The 6,435-nt window shown below is 43.7% G+C and overlaps 1 long non-coding RNA gene across 1 annotated transcript; it reads left to right on the top strand.

Moving 5' to 3' along the window:
- Positions 1-257: 257 nt before the first annotated feature.
- LOC139070437 (uncharacterized) lies at positions 258-918 on the top strand. The gene is made up of 3 exons (XR_011520948.1): positions 258-393; positions 577-670; positions 793-918. It is a non-coding gene; the product is annotated as an uncharacterized lncRNA (long non-coding RNA).
- Positions 919-6,435: the final 5,517 nt, after the last annotated feature.

The following is a 6,435-nucleotide window of genomic DNA, read 5'->3' as shown; positions in this document are numbered from 1 at the left end:
CCTGCAACCTTCTTGCTGCGAGGCAACAGTGCTAACAACTGCGCCACCATGCAGCCCACCATGCAGCAGATATGTATATAAACACCGTGTTTATATCGGTACGGTACGTGATAAATAGAGGCTGTGTCTCAATTCAGGGTCTGCATCCTACCTCGGCCGGATTCGTCGGCCGGTTACGTCACAGCGCCGCGACTCGGCCTGTCCCAATTCGAAGACTCCTTCAAATGCGGTCGACGAATGCGGCCTTCTTTTCGCCTGAATGAAGGATGGGTCGGGTGTATCCTTCAATAGGTAGCATTTCCCAAGATGCCTTGCGGGCCGGCCGGCAGAAAAACTTAAAAACAATGGCGGACAGTGAAGCGGGAGCTGTCGGAGAGGATTGCGCATATACATGTAAGTATAAACTTGAAAACTGTCAGTTTAAGGACTTTTTGTGATACATGAACGTTATTTTAGTTAGAAATGTTACAGTAAAAGTGCTTGTATTGCGGTCTCGGCTCGTATGTTCGGCCGCGCTCGGTGTCGTACTTCTCCCGCTACGTTTCCCCCTGATTTTAATAGAAGTTTGTATTTTAGGAACAAAAGAGAAAACCAGGGAATTTATTAAGCTTAGGACGGAGATGGACCACATGATCACCGGAGCAAAGTATTCGGCGGCTGTGGCATGGAGGTACAATAACATCTCATATTTTAAAAACTCGTTTGAGTTTATTTTTTTTCTGCGAAAACATGAAAGGAATAACCCGTTGTCCTCTTTTCTCTTCCTGTTTCTTTTCTTACATGTTTGTTAAGACTATTCTGGAGAAAATGGGCATCCAGGGGAAGGTGCCAGCGATGAGCTTCTGGAGCTGATCTGGGAGGACATGAGGCTGCAGAGGGAGGCAGAGCAGCAGGAGCCCAGGAGAGAAGGAAGAACTTTGACAGCTTTTTACTTTGCTAGAAAAAAATGGTTAAGGAAGATTAAACATGTACATGTAAAAGAAATATCTAAATAAAATCAGTTCTGCATTAAACTCTTGAATTTTATTTTTGTTTACAAATGAGAATTGTTTACTAGAAGGTATCCGCTGGGTCTTGAAAAGTCTTAAAAGGTGATAAATCGGTTTTGGTCAAATTAAGACCCTTAGAAAGTATTAAAAACTATTATCACATCTTTGCTCAGGCTCAGCTAGTCTAAAGTATTTTCTCTGAATTAGCTCTCCAACAGTCAAGGAAATGATTAACCCCCAGAGACCCACGGTTGTAATATTACAACATCAGATTTAAGTCTACAAGAATAAACCTTCCCCATTTTTTTTTCTTTTTAAAACCACATTTACATTGCTAATAGGTCCTATTGTTCAGTTCTGCAACACTATTGGCTGTTAAAATGTGTAAATAGGCCCGTTTATCTGGCCTCCTAGAACATGTGAAAGGTTAAAAAAATATTTTGCAGTTGTTTTCTAAATTTGGGTTTCTGGGGGTTAAAAAGCTAAATAAAACGTCGAGCTCCATCGTTTAAAGTTCCTTCTCCCTTCTGCCCAGCGGTTCCACGGTTGCTAGGCGACGGAACGTTCGCCGAGGGAGTTCATGAAGGCTAGGCCTGTCCAAATTCACAGCCGTTAACATCCGGTCTACCCGGCCGACGGAGGACGCAGCCCACGTCGGCCGGGTGGGCTGGGTCCTTCGAAGGATGCAGACCCTGAATTGAGACACAGCCAGTGAAAACTTGCTCAAAGCAAAATATATTTTCATTACGGAAATAACTTAAAAACTTACCGATTTAATATTTTTTATTCACAGAAAGGTACGTCTCATGAAAAAGCGCCTCAAACCTCCACCTGAACTCCATGCGGTCGATGGGTGTTCCACAGAGTTAGCTCCAGTTGTAGCTAGGTGGCTACATCCGTTAGCTCGGCTCCCACCTCCGCATTAGCTTTGGGTTAGCCAGGGTTAGCTTCAGGTTAGCTTGTAGCTAGTTCGACCGGGTGTCGTCAGTCGATCCCAGCCTTACAGCCCCACCCTCAGCTCCTCCTCTCTTCCCTTTTATGGAATTGTCTGGGCTGGATGGAACCTGTGACACGGTCAAAATGGTGGTGGTGGCCACCTCCCATTTTAGACAAAAAACTTGTTATTGGAGCCTATGGAAACCCATTGTCCAGTATATATGTCGATGGTTTATATACGTATCTATGGAAGGAACCCTAACCACCCCTGTGCGCCATCACGGACACCGCAGGAACACGTTGCCCTTAATATCCCCCCCCCCCCCCCTCTTGTCTTCACTTCATTCAAAGGAGCCAGTCTTTTGAACGGCTCTTTGAGGTAAACGACCGACTAATGAACGGCTCCCATGAAAGAGCCATAAATCCTATCACTGACAAAATCATGGACTGATGGTGATCTGGCTTTGTTTCTACTGGACTTTTAAGTAATAATATGTTTTTGTTGACATGTGGCTTATTTTAGTATCAGATGGCTCATGTTAGTGTTAGCTCATTATTCGTGCTAGCTACAGCAGGCTGCTTAAGAGTTGTGTACAACAGTTGTAATTCCACTTTCAACCAGTAGGGCTGAGCAGCAGGAAACTGCTCTGTGTGACCAAGTTTCAGTAGCTTGGGCAGTTGTAGCGGTCACACCTTATAGCGTGACGACTGGCTGCTAAGAAATTATGACCAACAAGATGTGATTATTCCATATAAATATGAAATATCAACCTGATTGATCTTTGAATGTTTAATTAGAAGATTCTAGGGTTCTTTGCTTGTTCAGGGACCATAAACACACTTCGTATTAATTCAGACAGAGTCTGGTACATAACTAATGATTATTCATGACAAGATATGAATAATGAGATGTGAGTGGATATGCGGTGATGGAGTGTGATGTGTAGGTGGTGTGATGTAAGCAGATGTTCACCAGAACCTTTGTATCTGAAAGAAATTGTGAAATCTGGGTGTAAAAGAATTTGTGGTCTGCTATAAACTAGAGAGCTGATTATTAATAAAACAGCATCAGACGCAATCTGTTGTGTCTACAAACCCTGGCGGACACCCCCAGCAGATCCGCACTGTCAGAGGTCGGGTGGACCTCACGGCACCGGGATTTCGTAGATTAACTCCGGTACGACCCGTCCAGTCTTGAGATGTCTCCAGGTCACAACAGAAGCTGTAATGCTTGTCTGCGTCCAAAGTGGATGTGGCTCTTAGGGAGCCGTCTCAAGGATGCTTGTTCCGAATTGGCCGGTTCGAAACTCTGCTAGAAACTGAATTACTTGGGAAGGAATTCCTGTTTTATTAAACTACTTTGTTATGATTTCTGGCCAAGTTTGGCCAATCAGAATTTGACAAGTTTCTGGGTATTTACCAACATCCCTCAGAAAGCCACGCCCTCCTCAGGTACAAAAATGTTTTTTATCACTGTGACTGAGGATGGTTTAAAACACTTATGTGAGGTGAACCTTAACCGTAATTAGTATCTTATGAAGATGTGTATGAGTGTAGATAATGATTAACATGTTAAATGGCGGCGCACATGGCTGCAGCTGCTTACGGCTCTCTGGCTCAGTACTCCTTTTTTTTGTTTAGGTTGCTTAGTTTGTATGACTTTCTTTTTTTTTTCTGCACCATCGACTCTACTTTCAAAGTTTGCTACACCTGCCAGAGCCTCATAGACATTGGTGACCAGCATCAAACATCTGTTTCACTGGACTTCCTTCGCACGCACAACATCCCAGATCATATAGCGAGACCACCGGGCTCCCCGTGGGTTTTTATCGGGACTAAGCGGAGGCGCAGACGGAGGGAAAGGAAGCAAAAGCGGGGCCGAAGGTCCGGCATCATGCTGAGGCTAAAAAACAAACCACACAAGCCACCTCTGCCGAGCCTCTATCTCTCCAACGCTCCCCAACGGCTCAAGTTTAGGTCAAACTGAACTGAATTTAAGAAAAGCGTAGTCAAAAATGGCCTTCATGAGAGTTCCAAGCCTGTGCTGACCATGAATGACACAAAGACCAACAGAAATCGGACGCCCAAGAATTTGAAAGTGGCACTTTTTGGAACGGGCGTGTTGTTTCACAAACGGAGCCAAACACTAAAACATCGCACCAATAGGGTGGTGATAGTGTGATGGAACTGAAGCGTTGCTGCTTCAGGACCTTTACCACTTCCTGTGGTTGATGGAATTCTGCTCTAAGTCAGAAAATTCTTCAGGAGAATGTCTGACTGTTGACCTTAAACAGGTTGTTCATGCTAGAAAACCTCGTTAAGAGGCAGATTTTACAGAGTGGGACAGTCCTCCACAGCAGTGAGAGACTCATTAGCAGTTATCACAAATATCGTTGCTGAGGGTGTTAGCTTTGAGGTTTAGGGACTTCTTAGACCTGGTGGGTTTGCACACGTTTTTCTTTTATAGGTGAAATTATCATTAGAAAAAAGCAAATTACTCAGATTATCTTTGGTATTAATAACGGTTTGCTGGTCTGAAAAACTGAAATGTGACCAAAAAAAAAAAAAAAGTTAAGGGAACAAATAGTTTTTCACGGCTCTTTAAATTTCACGTTAAGATCCAAATGTTCACCATGATTCCCTTTCAGGCTGAATCAAACGTTGCATAACTTGTTTCATCGTGCTCCAGGAATAGACTGAAGAATTAAATAAAAGGCTCTAGTTTGCTTGGAGAAGAAACGTAAAATGCATGAGTCAGTTTTCAAAGAATAATAATCTCAGATTTGCTCACGGCGAGACACGAGGCCTGGCGGTGGTCGGCCATATTTGCCAAGCTTTCCATGCTTCTTCTCTGTGGTGATGATGTTGCTTGCCTTCGTCCCAGTCCAGACTGACTCAGACTTTCCTGTGCAGCTGAGCTTTGCCCCGATGTCCTGACAAGACTGTCAGCATCGCGCCATGAGAAGAGGTGTTTCAGCAGACTACAAAGGTCTTTAAGTAAGGGCATCAAATTTCATGTTAAGACCAAAGGTTTGGTTGTTTTTCGTCTCAGATTTCCAACTAAAACTACACAACTTACATCAACGTAGGTCCTCAATGAACCTGGTGTTAACTCATTAACACATCAAGTGATCAAGTCTCTGGAGACTTTCAGAAGTTTCAACGAGTTCAAATACATCAGAACTTATTCACTGAGTCACTTTCAGGGAAATCGATGTTGTGACTTCATTTTTTCCACTTACTGTGCAAGTTTCTGTCCAATAGGGTGACTAATTAACCGCTTTGTTTCTGACAGCATCAGCGAGTTGTGCAATACATGCATGTGACACTTTGCATCACCTAGTAGACTCTACACATGCTGCTCTGCAAAGATTATCTTTGGAGTTACTAGTACAGGAAGTGATCGAGTCTTTGAAGTTTACCCGGCAACGATTTTAAGACTTTTTTACTGGTTGTTTTGTTGGATTTCTGAAACAAAATGAAGTGGAGTCTTTGTTAGACTCTTTACAAATATGTTCTTTATTAATCATCCTGTCAATTCCAAGGATTTGACTGGAAAAACAGGGAAGAGGTGGACGTGTAGAGCCAGAGTGATGAGGGCCCCGTCCGCTGTGGTACAGTTGGAGCAACAGCTCTTGATTTCTGGTCTGTCTAAATTCCAGCCTTCATCCCAGATTTAGACGATGAGCAAAAGAACAAAATCCCAAACGCAAGAAGCTGAAATGTGTTTCCTTTGTCTTAGAAATAAGGTTAGGAATATTTGAAGGGAGCTTAGAGCTCCTCCGCACCAAAGCGAGGCTGTTCAAGTGGCTTGGTCGTCTGGTGAGGTTTCCAGTCTCAGAATTCCACGGAAGGACGATATATGTCCTCTCTTATCTGGGAAAGAGGGAAGTTTCTGTTTCCCTCCTGGATCTGTTACCTCTGTCAGCAACGCATTACAAAGTGAAAGAAAAGTCTGAGAAGTTTGTCCGTGGATCAAGTGGCTGTTTGTAAAAGCTAACATTAACTGGCAATCGCCCCATAATCAGAAGGTTGCAGGTTCGAGCCCCGCTCAGTGTGTCGCTGCTGTTGTGTCCTTGGGCAAGACACTTGATCACCCTTGCCTGCTGGTGGTGGTCGGAGGGACCGGTGATGCCAGCGTTCGGCAGCCTCGCCTCTGTCAGTGCGCCTCAGGGCAGCTTAGCTACATTGCTGCTCATCCCCATCAGCGTATGAATGTGTGTGTGTGAATGGGTGAATGACTGATTCTGTTGTAAAGCACTTTGGGGGGTTCCAGGACTCTAGAAGGTGCTGTATCAAATACAGGCCATGAACGATGGCTTTAATCAGGGCAATTTCATTGGGTTCACTTTCTTTGATTAAATCTTTTTGATACGTTTTTCCATGTTTTTAATCTTCAATAAGCAACAAAGAAGTAAAAGTATTTCTTCTGAGTCATTTAGTAGAAAGCAAGAACCTACAGCTTGTATCTAAATACTTTAACACGTAGTTAGTCGCCACCACAGTCGAT

The sequence above is a fragment of the Nothobranchius furzeri genome, chromosome 6 (assembly GCF_043380555.1).
Source record: "Nothobranchius furzeri strain GRZ-AD chromosome 6, NfurGRZ-RIMD1, whole genome shotgun sequence".
NCBI classification, from domain to species: Eukaryota; Metazoa; Chordata; class Actinopteri; order Cyprinodontiformes; family Nothobranchiidae; genus Nothobranchius; species Nothobranchius furzeri.
Note: the sequence above shows the minus strand (reverse complement) of the source record. Positions and strands in the feature narration are given on the sequence as shown.